Source organism: Anomaloglossus baeobatrachus, chromosome 8, assembly GCF_048569485.1.
Source record: "Anomaloglossus baeobatrachus isolate aAnoBae1 chromosome 8, aAnoBae1.hap1, whole genome shotgun sequence".
NCBI lineage: Eukaryota > Metazoa > Chordata > Amphibia > Anura > Aromobatidae > Anomaloglossus > Anomaloglossus baeobatrachus.
The window spans coordinates 224,692,272-224,712,758 of NC_134360.1; the positions used below are offsets into that span (position 1 = coordinate 224,692,272).

The 20,487-nt window shown below is 48.0% G+C and overlaps 1 protein-coding gene across 1 annotated transcript in view; it reads left to right on the top strand.

Moving 5' to 3' along the window:
• The first annotated feature begins 8,932 nt into the window (after nt 1-8,932).
• The window catches only part of ZZZ3 (zinc finger ZZ-type containing 3), a 44,431-nt gene continuing 32,876 nt past the window's right edge, over nt 8,933-20,487 (top strand). The window contains exon 1 of the mRNA XM_075320278.1: nt 8,933-9,015. The gene's annotated coding sequence lies outside the window, so the exon portion shown is untranslated. The remainder of the gene's footprint in view (nt 9,016-20,487) is intronic.

The window sequence follows — 20,487 nt, forward strand, 5'->3', positions numbered from 1 at the left end:
TATCATGAGCTGTACCATGCCCGGCCATCACACTGCCTCTGCTGTGTGTTACAGATGATGGGGTGTGCTTTGTATCATGAGATGTACGATGCCCGGCCATCACACTGCCTCCGCCACATGTTACAGATGATGTGGTATGCTTTGGATCATGAGCTGTACCGTGTCTTCACCATTCTATTTTCTTTCCATCATTTTGGTAGAGGTTGATCTTGGTTTCATCTGTCCAAAGAATGTTCTTCCAGGACTATGTTGAATTTTTAAGATTTCTTTTTAGCAAAGTCCAAGCCTTCTTATTCTTGAGGCTTATGAGGGGCTTGCACCGTGCAGTGAACCCTCTGTATTTTCTTTCATGCAGTCTTTTCTTTATGGTAATTTGGATATTGATGCACCTACATCTGGGAGAGTGTTATGGAGGGGTTTCTCTTCACCATGGTAATTATTCTGCGATCATCCACCACTGTTGTCTTCCGTGGGCGTCCAGGTCTTTTTGCATTGTTGAAGTCACAAGTGTTTTTTTTCTTTCTAAGGATGCACAAGTCTGGTTCATTCTTGGGTGCAATTTCCAGATACCTGAAGGTGCCTCGTTCATCTGTACAAACAATTATACGCAAGTGCAAACAAGATGGGAATGTCCAGCCATCATACCGCTCAGGAAGGAGACGGGTTCTGTGTACCAGAAATGTACGTGCTTTGGTCAGACGTGTGTATATCAACCCAAGAACCAAAGCAAAAGACCTTGTGAAGATGCTGGCGGAAGCTGGTAAGATTGTGTTATTATCCACAGTGAAATGAGTATTGCATCAAGATGGGCAGAAAGGCCACTCTGCCAGGAAGAAACCATTACTCCAAAAGAAAAAAGCTAAATTAATGTTTACAAGTTCAGACAGGAACAAAGACCTTAAAGGGGTGGTTCACCACATCAATATTATGTTGAGAAACAAGGTTTCTCTCAAATACCTTGTGCCTGCCAATAATGCCTGTGAGCGGTGGTATTGCAGTCCGCTCTTCCCCATCGCCTGACCCCCGGGCTCAACGACCTTGGGGATCTGGTGATGTCACGTCAACTGAGGCCGACCGCAGTCTTCCAGAGTGACTGGGCTTTGGGCAGAGTTTCACTGCTCATCACAGCCAAGCGTCACAGTGCAGCATTTCCCTGCTCTCTCCTTCACTGCAGAGTTCCACAAGCAGGAGTAACGCTGGGCTGTGATGAGTGGTGAACCACCGCCCAGTGACTCGCGGAGATTGGGGCTGACCACGGTGATGTCACATCAACAGGAAGTTGACGTGACATAACCAGACATCAGAGGTCACGGAGCCGGGGGGGTCACGAGAAGGAGATGAGCGGAGCACAATAGCGATGCTCACAGGCTCAATTGCCAGCACAAGGTATTTGGGAGAAACCTTGTTTCTCAACATAATATCGATGTGGCCAGTAATGAAAAGGGGTGAACCACCTCTTTTATTTTTTGAGACGTCTTGTGGTTTGCCAAAACTCAAATTGAACTGTTTGTCCATAATGACCATTGTTAAGTTTAGAAGAAAAAAGGGTGAAGCTTTGAAGCCTAAGAACACCATCCCAACTGTGACACACGGGGGCGGCAGCATCATGTTGTGGGGTTGTTTTGCTGCAGGAGGGACTGGTGCACTTCGCAAAATAGATGGTGTCATGAGGAAAGAAGATTATGTGGCAATACTGAAGCAACATCTCAAGACATCAGCCAGGAACTTAATGCATGCATGGAAATGGGCCTTCCAAATGGACAATGACCCGAAGATACTGCTAAACTAGCTACAAAGTGGTTTAAAGATAACAATGTCAATATTTTGGAGTGGCCATCACAAAGCCCTGATCTCAATTCTATTGAAAATGTATGCGAAAAGCTAAAAGGCCGGTGCGAGCAGCGACCTACAAACATAGCACAGCTACACCAGGTCTGTTATAGGAATCTGCCCAAATTCCACCAACTATTGTGAGAGGCTTGTGGGAGGAGATCCAAAACGCTTCACCCAAGTCACACAGTGTAAGAGCAATCACCACTGCAATCCCGACCAAATACTAATGACATGGAGGAAACGTCACGGTGCAGAAAGGAATAAAAATGCCTGAAAACATTCTCTCTCTCATTATTCTGGCATTTGGCAAAAAGAAATAATTTTGGTTCCTAAGTGACCGAAAACGTGAAAGGTTTATTCTAATTTCATGTCTGATAGTGAGAAAATCTGCAGATGTGTCTTTATAGAGATCGTGTATGTATCTATCTATCTATCACCAGGGCCGGCGTCAGCACCCGGCAAACCAGGTCAAATGCCGGGGCCCTGGGCAGCCGGGGGGGTCCACTCGCGGTGGCAGGAGTGGCGCACCGCTACTCAGGGGGGCCCGGTGGCCGCGATGTCACCGCCCCCCCCCACCTCCGCCGAGGATCGCGCTTTCAATTGTATCGGCATCACAGTTGCCGATTATAATTGAAAGCAATGATGAGATGGAGCAGCGCGCTCCCTCTCTCATCATTCTCCCCGCTGTGTCTGGAGTGTCGGCGCTCTGACAGGACTGCAGCAGAGCGCGGTGACGTCATCACTGCACGCCTGCAGTGAGGTCAGAGCGAGCGACAGCAGTGGATGCGCCGAGGAGACCGGAGCAGCGGGGGAACGAGGAGAAGTGACTATGTACTAGTCATTGTGGCCAGACGACCATGGGGGCTATATACTACATGAAAGTGCCTAATGCTATCTGGCTCTGCACTGTGCTATATAGGGCTGTATGCTACATGAAGGTGTCTAATACTATCTGGGTCTGTACTGTATTATATATAGGTTGTATACTACATGAGGGTACTTAATGCTAGCTGTGTCTGCACTGTGCTATATACAGGCTGTATACTACATGAAGGTGCCTAATGCTATCTGGGTCTGTACTGTGCTATATACGGGCTGTATACTACATGAATGTGCCTAATGCTATCTGGGTCTGCACTGTGTTATATAGGGGCTGTGCACTACATGAGGGTGCCTAATGCTATCTGGGTCTGTACTGTGCTATATGGGGCTGTATACTACATGAAGGTGCCTCATGCTATCTGGGTCTGCACTGTGCTATATGGGGACTGCTTAATGATGTTATATGGGGGTTGCATAGTGCAATATGGGGGCTGCATAATGCTACATGAGTCTACATAATACTATATGGATGACTATGGGGACTTCATAACACTATATGGAGGAATATTGGGGCTGCATACTAATATACCCAAGGAGTTGTATGCCCCCTCAGATCTGTATGTCCCCACACCCCAGATCTGTATACCCCCAGAGCTGCATGTAATACCCCACCTCAGAGCTGTTTGTCCCCACACCCCAGAGCCACTGCCCCCCTCTAGGACTGTATGCCCCCCCATTGCTGTATACCTCTTTCCTCAGTAATATGTATGCCCCCCCCCCCCGTAATGTGTATGTCCCCAGCCTCTCTTGTGATGTATATACAGCAGTGTTAGTGTTCTCTATGTGCGGCCATGTCTGTTAGTGACTGCCACCAATCAGCGTGGCACAGACACATGCCCAGGAGGAGCTGGATGGAGACAAGTGGGGAGGGGAATGAGGCTGTTGCCGGCTTCCCAATATTAGAAATATCTCTATTGTGTGTGTGCATGTATGATGCGTATCTATGTATGTCAGTGTGTATGACTGTGTCTAGATTTATGTCTATTTATGTTTTTGTGAATTTCTCTTTAACCCCATAGCGACGGCCTAACGTCTCAAGACGTCGGAAAAACAGGGTACTTATTCTGTTCCGACGTCTTGAGACGTCAGGCCGGAAAAAGCTTGTAGCGCCCACCAGTGACGAAAAATCTCGGGGGTTTCAGCTACCGGAGGTAGCTGAGACCCCCAAGATTATGAATCGGGGTGGTTTTTTTGGACCCCGATAATGTGATCGCTGGTGTACACCGTATACCGACGAACACATAAAAAAAAAAGGCAAATAATGCTGATTTCTTTCTCATGTGACATGATCAAACATGTCAGATGATAAAGAAATATAATCCTCTAGTGCCCCCAAGGCCCCCGGTACTGGAGAGTCCCCCCACCACCCCTACCCCCCCCTCCGGAGCAGTCAAAATGGCGCCGAAGCGCACAGAAACCTGCAGCTGCCGCCGGCTCTGCATTCATTTCCCTCCGATCTGAAGTGATCAAACATTTCAGATCGCAGGGAAATGTCCTCCCCCTGACCCCTCCTCCGGTCCACCGAAGCCCTCTGGTCCACCGGAGCCCCCTCCGATTCTCTAGAGCGCTCCCCCTCCCCTCCCTCCGGAGCATGCAAGATTGCGGCGCACAGCGCGCGGCCGCATTCATCCTGCTCTTTCTGCCGCATGTGACACGTCACATGCGGCAGAAAAGTCGTCCCCAGGTCCCCCGGTCAGCCCCGTTACCTGGCTGCTGCTCCGTCCCCGCGATCACTCCGCCTCCTAGAAAGCTGACGGCGCATGCGCAGACAGCGGCTGTCAGCTGAATCCTTGTAAGCAGGGACGCTGACCTTGCTGCTGCGCTGTGGACCGGGGGAGAGTGAGTGCAGTAAGCAGCCACACTCCTCACATGGAGAGCCTGCTGTTCTAGAAAATGGGGGGTACGTTCTGTGAGCGTGCCCCTCATATTCTGGAATGAGGTTACTGCAGGTCACTCTGCCCTAGGTTGGACCGGGGCAGTGTGAGTGCAGTATTCTCAGATTACTGCACCCACACTGCTCATGGAGAGCTTGCTCTTCCAGAAAATGGGGGATACGTTCCCTGAACGTGCCTCCCATATTCTAGAAGGTCCAGAGTCGCCGAGGGACCTTCAAAATGGATTACAGCGACCGAAATTTATTTATTTTCAATAAATTGGTGAAAAAGGAATGTTTCGGGGAGTTTTTTTTTTCAAATAAATTTTTTTTTTTTGTGTTTATTTTTTTCTATTACTGGGTTAGTGATGTCGGGTATCTGTTTAGATGCCGTGACATCACTAACCCCAGGGCTTGATGCCAGGTGACATTACAGCTGGTATCAACCCCGTATATTACCCCGTTTGCCACCGCACCAGGGCGCGGGATGAGCTGGAGCGAAGCGCCAGGATTGGCGCATCTAATGGATGCACCACTTCTGGGGCGGCTGCGGCCTGCTAATTTTAGGCTGGGAAGAGTCCAATAACCATGGCTCTTCCCACCCTGAGAATACCAGACCCCAGCTGTCCGCTTCACCTTGGCTGGTGATCTAATTTGGGGGGGACCCCACATTTGTTTTTTTTTTTTTTAAAAACGCCTGGGGAGCCCTCCAAATTGATCACCAGTCAAGGTGAAGCTGTCAGCTGTGGTTTGCAGGCTACAGCTGTCTGCTTTACCCTAGCTTGCTATCAAAAATAGGGGAGACCCCACGTCGTTTATTTTAATTATTAATTTTTTGGGGGGCTAAATACAAGGCTAGGCACCCTTTTTAGTGCCACATGAAAGGCACTAAAGGGCGCCAGCTTAGAATATGCAGGGGGGTGGGACGTTATATATGTTTGACATCTATCCATTCATCCATTGTAGCATTTTAGGCTGTGCGCCCACAATCAGGGTTTGCAGCGTTTTGAGCGCAGAGAGTTTTCCCTGCGTCCATAGCGCTGCATTGTGCAGTAGAAGCACAGTGGAAGGATTTTTAGAAATCCTATGCCCAATGTGCTTCTTTTCTCCGCAGCATACACTGACCTGTGGTGCAGCTTCCCGAGCCTCAGCATGTCAATTTATGCTGCGGAGACAAGAGTGTTCTCTGCAGGTAGCATAGAGCTCCACAGCAGCCTGAACCAAAATCGTGGGTATGGGCAGCTGCGTTCTCCCGTGGACAACACTCACATCTCTGCAGGAAGGCTGACACTGTGTACTAGACGCCGTGTCGCTGGATCATGGCCACATAGCCTAAAAGTGAGAAATTTGTTGCTACAGCAACATTTTTGTGAAGTACCTGTGGATTCAAAATGCTTACTATACTCCTGAATAAAATCCAGTTTCCAAAATGGGGTCACTTGTGGGGGGTTTCTGCTGTATAGGTACCCAAGGGGCCCTGCTAATGTGACATGGTGCCCACAATTTATTTCAACTTTTCCCAGAATTCAAATGGTGCTCCTTCCGTTCCAATCCCTCCCATTTATCCAAACAGAGGTTTTTGGCCACATGTGGGGTATCCCTGTGCTCATAAGACATTGGATAACAACCTGTGGGGTCCACGGTTTGTTGTTGCCTCTTGAAAAAGTAAGAAATATGATGCTAAAGCACCATTTTTGTGAAAAAAATGAAAATTTTCAATATGGCAACCTAAGCTTATCAAATTCTGTGAAGTACTCTTGGATTCAAACTGCTCAATATACACCTAGATAAAAGCCTTGAGGTGTCTTGTTTCCAGAATGGGGTCACTTGTGGGGGACCTCCACTGTTTAGGCACCTTAGGGGCTTTCCAAATGCAACATAGCGTCCGCTAATGATTCCAGCCAATTGTGCAGTCAAATGGCGCTCCTTCCCTTCCGAGCCCTGCTGTGCACCCAAACAGTTGATTTTCATCACACATAAGGTATCAGCATACTCAGGAAAAATTACACAAGAAATCTTATGCTGAATTTTTTCCTTTTACACTTGTAAAAAAAAAAAAGCTACCTGGTTGAAGTAACAATTTTGTGGTAAAAATTATTTTTTTATTTTCACAGCTCAACATTATAAACTTCTGTGAAGCACCTGAGGGTTCAGGGTACTCACCAAACATCTAGATAAATTCATTCAGGGGTCTATTTTCCAAAATGGGGCCACATGTTGGGGAGCTTCACTGTTTAGGCACCTCAGGGGCTCTCCTAATGCAACATAGCGTCCGCTATTGATTCCAGCCAATTTTGCAGTCAAATGGCGCTCCTTCCCTTCCGAACCCTGTCATGCGCCCAAACAGTTGATTTCCACCACATATAAGGTATCGCCAAACTCAGGAGAAATTGCACAATAAATTTCATTGTAATTTTTTTCCTGTTACCCTTGTGAAAAAAAAAGCTACCTGGTTGAAATAATTTTGTGGTAAAATTTTATTTTTTTATTTTCATGGCTCAACGTTATAAAATTCTGTGAAGCACCTGGGGGTTCAGGGTACTCAACAAACATCTAGATAAATTCCTTGAGGGGCCTAGTTTCCAAAATGGGGTCACTTGTGCGGGGTTTCTGCTGTTTAGATACCTTAGGGGACCTCCAAATGTGACATGGTGCCCGCAATCTTTTTCAGCCAAATTTCCTTTCCAAAATTCAAATATTGTTCCTTCCGTTCCAAGCCCTCCCATTTGTCCAAATAAAGGTTTCAGACCACATGTGAGGTATCACCGCGCTCATAAAAAAGTGGGTAACAAACATTGAGGTCAAATTTTTGGATTTACCTCTTGAAAAAGTGAGAAAATTGATGCTAAAGCAACATTTTTGAGAAAATTATTAAAATTTTCAATATGACAACGTAACGTTAACAAAATCTGTGAAGTACCTGTGGATCCAAAATGCTCACTATACCCCTAGATAGAAGCCTTGAGGGGTCTAGTTTCTAAAATGGCATCACTTGTGAGGGGTTTCTTCTGTTTAGGTACCTTAGCGGACCTGTAAATGCAACATGGTGCCCGCAATCTATTTCAGCCAAATTTGCTTTCCAAAATTCAAATATTGCTCCTTCTGTTCCGAGCCCTCCCATTTGTCCAAACAGAGGTTTCTGACCACATGTGGGGTATCAGTGCGTTCATAACAAAGTGGGGAACAAGTTTTGTGGTCCATTTTGTTGTGTTATTTCTTCTAAAAGTGAATAAATTTGGGTTAGAGCAACATTTTTAGGTAAAATTTAATTTTTGCTTTTTTTCATTCCACATTGCTTTTGTTCATGTGAAGCACCTGAAAGGTTAATAAACTTCTTGAATGTGGTTTTGAGTACTTTGGGGGTGCAGTTTTTAGAATGGTGTCACTTTTGGGTATTTTCTGTCATCTAGGCCTATTGAACTCACTTCAAATGTGGTCCCTAAAAAAATGGTTTTGTAAATTTTGATGTAAAAATGAGAAATTGCTGATAAACTTTGAACTCTTCTAACTTCCTAACAAAAAAAAAATTTGTTTCCAAAATTGTGCTTATGTAAAGTAGACATGTGGGAAATGTTATTTATTAACTATTTTGTGTCACAGAAATCTCTGGTTTAACGGTAAAAAAATTCAAAAGTTGAAAATTGCTAAATTTTCAAAATTTTTGCCAAAATTCAATTTTTTTTCATAAATAAATGCAAAAAATATTGTCCTAAATTTGGTACTAACATGAAGTCCAATATGTGACGAAAAAACAATCTCAAAATCACCGGGATCCGTTGAAGCGTTCCAGTGTTATAACCTCATGAAGTGACACTGGTCAGAATTGCAAAATTTGGTCTGGTCATTAAGGTGAAAATTAGCTCCATCACTAAGGGGTTAAATATATATGAGTATGTATGCCTGTATGTGTATGTATCTGTGCATGTCTATGTGTGGATGGGGCCCACTGAGACTCTTTCACCCAGGGCCCACAAAAACCTAGAGCCGGCCCTGTATATCACATTACCCACTTATATATCACACTGCTCCCCCTATATATCACACTACACCCCTATATATCACACTACCCCCTCAATATATCACGTTGCACCCCTATATATCATGCCGCACCCCTATATATCACACTGCCCCATATATTACATTGTGCCCCAATATGTCACGCTGCACCCCTATATACTGTATCATACTGTACCCTATATATCACACTGCCCCCCTATATATTACACTGCCCTCTATATAGCACACTGCCCCCCTAAAAATCTCACTGCTCCCCCTCTCGTATCACGCTGGTGCAGTTCCTCTGGTCTCCGCTAGGTGTCGCCTGACTAGCAGCGGAAGTGGTGCTGGCGTGGAGGCGGCTTCCGGTGCGCGGCGTCTGAGGCTCGGGCTCCCTGAGGAGGATCCGGCGGATAACGGGCAGCAGACAGGTGAGTCCGGTTCTCAAGCACCGCGCGGGTACCGCTCCCTGTGTGCAGAGACAGTAATCTGCAGTATAATAACCGTATGTACGGAGTATGTGGTGTGCTAGCGGCGTGTGCGGGGCTGTAACACAGTGTGAGGGGTAATGATGGTATTATAGCAGTGTGTATTTTGCATTATGGGGTGTACGGTATTATAGCAGTGTACTCTGGTTGGGGGTGTACGGTATTATAGCGGTGTACTCTGGTGGGGGGGTGTACGGTATTATAGCGGTGTACGGTATTATAGCGGTGTACTCTGGTGGGGGGGGTGTACGGTATTATAGCGGTGTACTCTGGTGGGGGGGTGTACGGTATTATTGCGGTGTACTCTGGTGGGGGGGGTGTACGGTATTATTGCGGTGTACTCTGGTGGGGGGGTGTATGGTATTATTGCGGTGTACTCTGGTGGGGGGGTGTATGGTATTATTGCGGTGTACGGTATTATTGCGGTGTACTCTGGTGGGGGGGTGTACGGTATTATAGCGGTGTACTCTGGTGGGGGGGGTGTACGGTATTATAGCGGTGTACTCTGGTGGGGGGGGTGTACGGTATTATTGCGGTGTACTCTGGTGGGGGGGTGTATGGTATTATTGCGGTGTACTCTGGTGGGGGGGTGTACGGTATTATTGCGGTGTACTCTGGTGGGGGGGTGTACGGTATTATAGCGGTGAATGCTTGATGGGGGGGGAGTGCAGTATTACTGCAGAGCACACTGGTGGTGAGGTGCGCGGTATTATAGCGGCGCACAGTGGTAGTGGGGTGCGCGGTATTATAGCGGCGCATGCTGGTGGCTGGGTTACGGTATTATAGCGGTGCACGCTGGTGGCGGGGTGTACGGTATTATAGCAGCACACGCTGGTGGCGGGGGGTACGGTATTATAGCGGATCACGGTGGTGGGGTGCGCGGTGTTATAGCGGCGCACAGTGGTGGTGGGGTGTGCGGTATTATAGCGGCGCACAGTGGTGGTGGGGTGCGCGGTATTATAGCGGCGCATGCTGGTGGCTGGGTTACGGTATAGCGGTGCACGCTGGTGGCGGGGGGTACGGTATTATAGCGGTGCACGCTGGTGGCGGGGGGTGCAGTATTCTAACGGCGCATACTAGTGGCGAGGGGTGCGGTATTATAGCGGTGTACTCTGGTGTGGGGGGTGTACGGTATTATAGCGGTGTACTCTGGTGGGGGGGTATACGGTATTATAGCGGTGTACTCTGGTGGGGGGGTATACGGTATTATAGCGGTGTACTCTGGTGGGGGGGTGTACGGTATTATAGCGGTGTACTCTGGTGGGGGGTCTACGGTATTATAGCGGTGTACTCTGGTGGGGGGGCTGTACGGTATTATAGCGGTGTACTCTGGTGGGGGGGTGTACGGTATTATAGCGGTGTACTCTGGTGGGGGGGTGTACGGTATTATAGCGGTGTACTCTGGTGGGGGGGTGTACGGTATTATAGCGGTGTACTCTGGCGGGGTGTATGGTATTATAGCGGCGCACGCTGGTGGCGGGGTGTACGGTATTATAGCGGCGCACGTTGGTGGCGGGTGTACGGTATTATAGCAGCGCACACTGATTGTAGGTTGTACAATATTATAGCGGTGCACGCTGGTGGCGGAATGTACAATATTATGGCACATGCTGGTGGCAGGGGGTGTGGTATTGTAGCGTCGCACGCTGGTGGCGGGGTGTACGGTATTATAGCGTCGCATGCTGGTGGGGTGTACGGTATTGTAGCGGCGCACGCTAGTGGCGGGGTGTACGGTATTATAGCAGCGCACGCTGGTGGCGGGGGGTACGGTATAGCGGATCACGGTGGTGGGGGGTGCGATATTATAGCGGCGCACGGTGGTGAGGTGCGCGGTATTATAGCGGCGCACAGTGGTAGTGGGGTGCGCGGTATTATAGCGGCGCATGCTGGTGGCTGGGTTACGTTATTATAGCGGTGCACGCTGGTGGCGGGGTGTACGGTATTATAGCAGCACACGCTGGTGGCGGGGGGTACGGTATTATAGCGGATCACGGTGGTGGGGTGCGCGGTGTTATAGCGGCGCACAGTGGTGGTGGGGTGCGCGGTATTATAGCGGCGCACAGTGGTGGTGGGGTGCGCGGTATTATAGCGGCGCACAGTGGTGGCTGGGTTACGGTATTATAGCGGTGCACACTGGTGGCGGGGGGTACGGTATTATAGCGGTGCACGCTGGTGGCGGGGGGTGCGGTATTCTAACGGCGCATGCTAGTGGCGAGGGGTGCAGTATTATAGCGGTGTACTCTGGTGGGGGGGTATACGGTATTATAGCGGTGTACTCTGGTGGGGGGGTATACGGTATTATAGCGGTGTACTCTGGTGGGGGGGTGTACGGTATTATAGCGGTGTACTCTGGTGGGGGGTCTACGGTATTATAGCGGTGTACTCTGGTGGGGGGTGTACGGTATTATAGCGGTGTATTCTGGTGGGGGGGGTGTACGGTATTATAGCGGTGTATTCTGGTAGGGGGGTGTACGGTATTATAGCGGTGTACTCTGGTGGGGGGGTGTACGGTATTATAGCGGTGTACTCTGGTGGGGGGGTGTACGGTATTATAGCGGTGTACTCTGGTGGGGGGGTGTACGGTATTATAGCGGTGTACTCTGGTGGGGGGGTGTACGGTATTATAGCGGTGTACTCTGGTGGGGGGGTGTACGGTATTATAGCCAGGGCTGTGGAGTCGGTAAGCCAAACCTTCGACTCCGACTCCTCAAATTCTCTTGCACCGACTCCGACTCCGGCTCCGACTCCGACTCCGGCTCCGACTCCGACTCCTACATATATTGCTTATAGTTAGGTGAAAAATTTATTGTAGTACATGAATATGTGTATGTGAACATCAGACATTTAATAATTTTTATGATACAATAATCAAGATATTTGGATAGAACATAAAATATATTTATTGGAATACAAGTTTAGAACACAAAAAACTGTAATAAATTGTAAATATGTAATACACTATGTAATTTACAGTAGATTACATATATATCTTGTGTGTGTGTGTATATACACTGTATATATATATATATATTATATATATTACATATTTACAATTTATTAGTTTTTTTGTGTTCTAAAGTTGTATTCCAATAAATATTTTATGTTCTATCCAAATATCTTGATTATTGTATCATAAAAACAATTAAATGTCTGATGTTCACATTGTACTACAATAAATTTTTCACTTAAATATAAGCATTATACTAAATGTTATTATTTAGTAAAATATTCAGCACATTCTGCATTGCACTCCTGTCCCCAATTTATTATATATTTTAGGAGTCGGAGTCGGTGCATTTTATACCGACTCCGACTCCGACTCCACCAAAATGAGCTCCGACTCCGACTCCGACTCCACGACTCCGACTCCGACTCCACAGCCCTGATTATAGCGGTGTACTCTGGTGGGGGGGTGTACGGTATTATAGCGGTGTACTCTGGTGGGGGGGTGTACGGTATTATAGCGGTGTTCTCTGGTGGGGGGGGTGTACGGTATTATAGCGGTGTACTCTCGTGGGGGGGGGTGTACGGTATTATAGCGGTGTACTCTGGTGGGGGGGGGTGTACGGTATTATAGCGGTGTACTCTGGTGGGGGGGTGTACGGTATTATAGCGGTGTACTCTGGTGGGGGGGTGTACGGTATTATAGCGGTGTACTCTGGTGGGGGGGTGTACGGTATTATAGCGGTGTACTCTGGTGGGGGGGTGTACGGTATTATAGCGGTGTACTCTGGTGGGGGGGGTGTACGGTATTATAGCGGTGTACTCTGGTGGGGGGGTGTACGGTATTATAGCGGTGTACTCTGGGAGGGGTGTACGGTATTATAGCGGTGAACGCTTCTTGGGCGGAGTGCAGTATTATTGCAGTGCACATTGGTGATGGGGGGTGCGGTATAGCGGTGCACGCTGGTGACGGGGGGTGCAGTACTATAGTGGTGAACGCTTAATGGGGGGAGTGCAGTATTATTGCAGAGCACACTGGTGGCGGGTGTACGGTATTATAGCGGTGTACTCTGGTGGGGGGGGTGTACGGTATTATAGCGGTGTACTCTGGTGGGGGGTGTACGGTATTATAGCGGTGAACGCTTGTTGGGCGGAGTGCAGTATTATTGCAGTGCACATTGGTGATGGGGGGTGCGGTATTATAGCGGTGCACGCTGGTGACGGGGGGTGCAGTACTATAGCGGTGAACGCTTGATGGGGGGAGTGCAGTATTATTGCAGAGCACACTGGTGGCGGGTGTACGGTATTATAGCAGTGCACACTGATTGTAGGGTGTACGGTATTATAGCGGCGCACGCTGGTGGCGGGGGTGCGGTATTGATACAATTTTTAAAAATATTTTCTTCTAATAAAATATATTAGTTATTTGTCTGGCTACATTCCTTTTTTGTTTTTTCGGTATTTTAGCGGCACACGCTGGTAGCAGGGTGTACGGTATTATAGCGGCGCACACTAGTGGCGAGGGGTGCGGTATTAAAGCGGAGCACGTTAGTGGCGAGGGGTGCGGTATTATAGCGGAGCACGCTAGTGGTGAGGGGTGCGGTACTATAGTGGAGCATGCTAGTGGCAAGGGGTGCGGTATTATAGCGGCGCATGCTAGTGGCGAGGGGTGCGGTATTATAGCGGCGCATGCTAGTGGCGAGGGGTGCGGTATTATAGCGGCGCATGCTAGTGGCGAGGGGTGCAGTATTATAGCGGTGCACGCTGGTGGCGTTTGGTGCGGTATTATAGCGACGCACTCTGGTGGCGGGGGTGCAGTATAAAGTCTTAAGAATTCAGGTTTGCTGTGCGCACGTTGCAGTTTATTTGTCACAAACGTCTGACAAAAAAAAACTGCAGAATGTTCTTTTTTTTTTTTTTTCCCTATGGTTCTCACTAGTGATGGGAAGACTCATAACTCAATCCCCCGCTGACTTGGGTCGGGGTGGGGGGGGGGGATTGATCCCTGGCATCTGGCCGGATGTCAGTCCCCTTATAAGCTATGGGGACCAGAATCTAGGGACAAAGGAATAGCAGCAAACGCTTCATACTCACTGATCACCGGTGCGGCTCTACACTCCCGCAGCCTCTCATTCTTCTTTCGGGGCCACTCATTAGGCTCATGCATATTCACTGCTTCCCCGCCCACCGACGTCTGTGATTGGTAGCAGTCACTCGTCCCCAAGCTGAGTGACAGCGTGTCTGACGTTTTCAATCACAGGCGCTTTCTGCAGGTCTATCATGGTATAAAAAAATTGGCATAGGATCCCCCCATATTATGATACCCAGCACAGATAAAGCTACAGGCTGCATTCCCCAGCCGTGCGCTTATCTTGGCTTTGTATCAAAATAGGAGGAACAGCATGCTGCTATATTTTTCTTCATTATTTAAATAATTAAAAAAACAGCGTGTGGTCCCACCCAATTTTGATAACCAGCCAAGATAAAGCCAAACAGCTGGGGTTGGTATTATCAGTGTGGGGAGACCCATGGTTATTTGAGCCCCCTAGCCTAAAAATAGCATCCTGCAGACGCCCGGAATTGCCGCATCCATTAGATGTGACAACCTTAGCACTTTAACCGACTCTTCTAGATTGCCCTGGTGTGGTGATAATCGGGGTAATTAAGGGGTTAATGGCAGCCCACAGCTGCCACTAAGCCCTAGATTAGTAATGAGATGCATCTATGATACACCCCCTTACTAATCTGTAAGTGAAAAGAAATAAACACAAACACTCCAAAAAAACCTCTATTTGAAATAAAATACAAAGAAAGACCCTCTGTCACCCCTTTATAAACCCCAAACTCTTCCCTGCAGGTCCAACGTAATCCACACGAGATCCCACGACGATTCAACCCTGCTATATCTGAATTCACACCAAGCTGCCATAGAACATGACTGCCCACTGGGAAGTGCAGGTAGAGACTGTGTGAGCTGCGCTATCAGTGGTGACATCTCAGGTTAGCCACAGCTGGAGGTTCCCACGGTCCTCCACCAGTGACCACAGGTGACCTGACCTCAGGGGACCGTAATGAACTCAGGTGAGTTCACTGAATCCTCGCACCCCCCTCCACCCGGCCAGCACTGTCACTGTTAAAGTGCAGGGCAGTGCCCTGCACCCCACTGGTGCTTTGACACTCACAGTGCTGGCCGGGGGTGGGGGGATACGGGGCTGCCCCACACTTTCCGATCCCCACTGTCAGTGTTAAAGGGCTGGCAGGGTGGGGGCATGGCCCTGCACTTTAGGCCAGAGTGCAGTATGCAGGTCACCAGAGGTCATGCCATGGGAAGTGAGTGTCGGTGAAGTGAGTGACGTCATTACTGTCAGCCGGGTCCCCCTTGTCATTGGAGCCTGGAGAGATCGGACATGTTTTCGGTCTCTCCAGGCTCTGATGTAGCAGAGCCAGGACCGTCGTGGGACATCGTATGCATTACGGCGGAACTTCAAGGGTCTTTTTGGGGTTAATAGAGGGGAAAGAGGGTGCTGTGTTTTATTTCAAATAAATGATTTTTCTCGGTGTTTGTGTTTTTTCTTTTTACTTATAGGATTAGTGATTGAGGGGTCTCATTGACGCCTCCCATTACTAATCTAGGGCTTATAGATAGCTGTGGGCTGCCATTAACCCCTTAATTACCCCGATTGCCACTGCACCAGGGCAATATGGAAGAGCCAGGTAAAGTGCTGTGGTTGTCGCATTTAATGAATTCAATAATCCCGGGCGGCTGCAGGCTACTATTTTTAGGCTGGAGGGCTCCCAATAACCGTGGGTCTCCCCAGCCTGAGAATACCAGCCCCCAGCTGTCTGGCTTTATCTAGGCTGGTTATCAAAATTAGGTGGGGACCACATGCCGTTTTTTTTATATTATTTATTTAAGTAATTAAAAAAAAAAACGTATGCAGTTCCTCCTATTTTGATACACAGCTAAGATAAGCGCACGGCCGGGGGCTGCAGCCTGTAGCCATGGGCTTTATCTGTGCTCGGTATCCCAAGAGGGGGAGACCCTCCGCCAATTTTCTTAATTTTCACTGTACGATATAGACCCGCAGACCGGGTCTTTCATTGGAAGCGTCAGACAGACTAGGAGCGCTGTCTGACTGCTACCAATCACAGATGCCGGTGGGCGGGGGAAGCAGTGAATATGCATGAGCCTAATAAGCGGCCCCAGAAGAAGAATAAGAAGCCGCAGGAGCAGTGTACAGCCGCACCGGTGACTCGGTAAGTAAATTGCACTTACTTTATTTATTTTAATTTCCCGCGTGTCTGACCCCTGTTGGTGCCTTTGAATGTGCGAGGGTTGGACTTCACAATCCATCACTATTTTTTCACAAAAAAAAGCATCAAAATCAGAATTAACAAATGCACCAAAAACGCAGAATCATTACAAGCGTTTTTTTGCTATTTCCAGGCTCTCTGGGACAAGGTGCAGTTATTTGTCACACGAAAACTGCAGCGTGCGCATGTAGCCTAGTGATGGTATTTCTGGATTTTGCGGTGTTGTGAATCGGTTTCGCTCCGTAGTTTTCAGTGTGGACTCCTGATAAGATTGTGAGCTCCCGTCTGTTCCACCTGTTGGGGCACAGAGACGTCGTCTGACATTTTATACCGTCCATCTTTTCCTGTAGCACTCGTGTTGCAGTTTTGCTTTGATTTCGGTTTTTCTTTAAACAGCAGCAAAATAATCAGAACTTTTTTCATAGAGGGGAATTCCCATCTCTAAGATCCTATGAATAATAATATTAGCAAATGCCTCCAATTAGAAATGTAATATAGTTCTCCTGATATAGCCATGTCTGTTACCTCATGTGCAGGGCATTGCAGCTTACCATGACCAGCAGATTAACTTTCACTACATGAGTGGTCGTAACCATGAATACCTAAGCTGCAATGCCCTGCAAATGAGGTAAGAAACATGGCTATATCAGGAGAACTATACTATATTACTAAATTGGAGGTATGTGCTATTTTATTATTATTATTATTATTATTATTATCTTGCAGATGGAGATACCCTTTTTAAGCTCTTGCTTGTCCGGCCGTCTGTTTAGTTTTTGTGTCTAATCGATGCCACTTCAATTTTGCTTCTCAGTTGCCGAGATGTTGGCAATAAAAAGGGTTAACCTTAGTGGTGGACTGGGGGTGTGGACTTTTGCATGGGGGAGGGCGTGTCCTTCTGCCTCATGTATAAAGCTGACCAATCATAAACAGGCAGCAACATAGAAGTGCGGAAGGACCTGTGATGTCATCAGGGTCACGTGATCGGAGTTCACAGGTCCTGTCAACCGCAGTGTGCAGCGGAAATGAGCACTGAAGTGATAACTGCTAATGGAAAAATCAAAATGGTACGATTGGCAAATATTAGTCTATTCAGAGATCCGTAGAAATGAAGGGGACACAACAGAGAGCAGTGACAGTAGTTTCTTCTGGGTGTATCCCTATCCTTTGTGCCCTGGACAAACTGTCGCTCACGCTTCTGATCCTTTGTGCCCCGGACAAACCATCGCTCACGCTTCTGATCCTTTGTGCCCCGGACAAACCATCGCTCACGCTTCTGATCCTTTGTGCCCTGGACAAACCGTCGCTCGCGCTTCTGATCCTTTGTGCCCTCTACCATCTAGCGCACCTGTCTCTAATCCTTTGTTCCCCAGCCGATCCGTTGCGCCTGATCCTTTATGCCATGGGCGATCCATCGCACCCTCCTCTGATCCTTTATGCCCTGGACGATCCATCGCACCCTCCTCTGATCCTTTATGCCCTGGACGATCCATCGCACCCGCCTCTGATCCTTTATGCTTTGGACGATCCATCGCACCCGCCTCTGATCCTTTATGCTCTGGACGATCCATCGCACCCGCCTCTGATCCTTTATGCCCTGGACGATCCATCGCACCCGCCTCTGATCCTTTATGCTTTGGACGATCCATCGCACCCGCCTCTGATCCTTTATGCTTTGGACGATCCATCGCACCCGCCTCTGATCCTTTATGCTCTGGACGATCCATCGCACCCGCCTCTGATCCTTTATGCTCTGGACGATCCATCGCACCCGCCTCTGATCCTTTATGCTCTGGACGATCCATCGCACCCGCCTCTGATCCTTTATGCCCTGGACGATCCATCGCACCCGCCTCTGATCCTTTATGCCCTGGCCGATCCATCGCACCCGCCCTTGATCCTTTATGCCCTGGACGATCCATCGCACCCGCCTCTGATCCTTTATGCCCTGGCCGATCCATCGCACCCGCCTCTGATCCTTTATGCCCTGGCCGATCCATCGCACCCGCCTCTGATCCTTTATGCCCTGGCCGATCCATCGCACCCGCCTCTGATCCTTTATGCCCTGGCCGATCCATCGCACCCGCCTCTGATCCTTTATGCCCTGGCCGATCCATCGCACCCGCCTCTGATCCTTTATGCCCTGGCCAAACCATTGCGACCGCTTCTGATATTTTGTGCCCTGGATGATCCATTACGACCGCCTCTGATCCATTGTGCCCTGGACGATTTGTTGCGCCCGCCTCTGATCCTCTGACAAAGTTTAATCCAGTGCATATGCAGAATTGGTACTTTTCAACTGTTCCAGTCAGGAGCGCCGATCTGGATCATTGGGATTGGTGCATTTTCAGCCTAAAAGTGGATTATTCTGCCACTGATGGGACACACAGCTGTCTGTTATAAATGTCTGCACTCTGTAAATTATGTGGAAGGCGTCATCCCCCTCAGTGGATGAACGGAGCAGCTTGGTGAATATGGAGCCGGACTCTTCGGGTATGTGCACATGACAAGTACTGCAAAGAATGATGGTGTTCCTGCGGTGTACGAGCGGCTTGCTGCGCAGTTCAGTCTTCGATGCGTCTTGTAATTGCTTGTTGTTTGTAAGGGCATGAAGTGACCGGTGCAGTCTTCAGGCGGCGTCCGCTGAGTTACCGATCACTATTTAATACATACACATGAACAGAGAAAACAAACAGCGCCAAATACAGTGAAAAAAAGAACACAAAAAACTAAAGGAAAACACGTCTGTTGTGCTAAGGACTCCTTGTGCAAACGCCCTCCCATCCGTCTGGACACGCTCAGAAGGCACTTGCAGTCTCATTTACATATAGTCTTGAGCAGAGACCTAACAAGTCTCTCGTTATCTCTAATGGGGTTAAATTCTGCTGACGGATCCTGTAATAAGGGCAAATCGACCGCAAGTGATCTGGTGCTCTTTTATAGATAAATGTAGATCACATTGTGGGATCTCGGAGAACTATTCATTTCCAGAACAAAAAGTGTACCGGTATCTATTTATTTTTGGGGCAGAGCTTTTCTACAACCGAAATATCGGTGGCTCTTTGCTTAGAATTTTTTTTGCCGTATTTCCAGGAAAGGAAATCGCTGTCCAAATGTATCTAATAATAAGCAACTTTAGGCTGTGTGCGCACGGTGCAGTTTTGTTTCTTCAGCAAAAAACGCACACAGTGGCCGAAAAACGCATAAAAAAAAAAGCATGCGGTTTTGCTGCGTCTCGGTGTTTTTTTTTCTTTTCACTTTTCATACAGTATATTCAATGCAAAACTACAGGTCAATCGCAGAAAAGCTATGACTGTGTGCGCATGCTGCATGTTTGTGGGGACAACAAAGATGCACATTTTTGACCAATACCCGCGGCAAAAACGCATCCAAAAAATGCATGCGTTTTGCCGCCTTTTTTTTTGCCTTGTTTTTGTTAATGTGTTTTTAAATGAGAAATAAAATAGGATAATTGATAGCTAGAATAGATAGGAAAAAGTATATAAAACATATATAATAGATGGAACATATAGAAAGAAATAACAGAATTGCTCAATAGAGGGATAGCTAGCTTGACCAGCTTTGTTTTTGGGTTTTTTGTTTTTTTTTATTATAAATTATGTAATTGAACCTCATGTGGATTAAGTCAGACCTGGAGGGGTGTTAATACAGTGATGAAAGAGGGTGGCTTTTTTGGCTTTTATTTCAAATATACACAAACACTGAAAAATCCTTTATTTACTTCACTTAGGCTGCTTTCACACCTCCGGTTTTTGCAGTGCGGCTAAATCCGGCTCTAAGACCTATGCAACGGATGCAACAAAAAAAAAAGCATCCTTTGCATAAGTTTTTCCAAGCGGCCCGTCTGCCGCATCGCGCCGCATCTGGCGTCCATATGCATGCATTGGAAAAAGCGCCGCATCGGATGGATGCGGCGCGATGCATTTTTTTTCGCCGGACAAAAAAAGTGCCAGGCAACGTTCCATCCGGCCACCGCATGGGCTAAATATGTCGCATCCGGCAAAAACCGGACCGAACGCAAGGCCATGCGGCACAATCCGGCACTAATGAAAGCCTATGCGGAAAAAACACAACCAGCGGCAAAAAAAAAGTTTGCGTTTTTTCTGCAAAGAGCCGGATTGTGCCGCACAGGAAAAA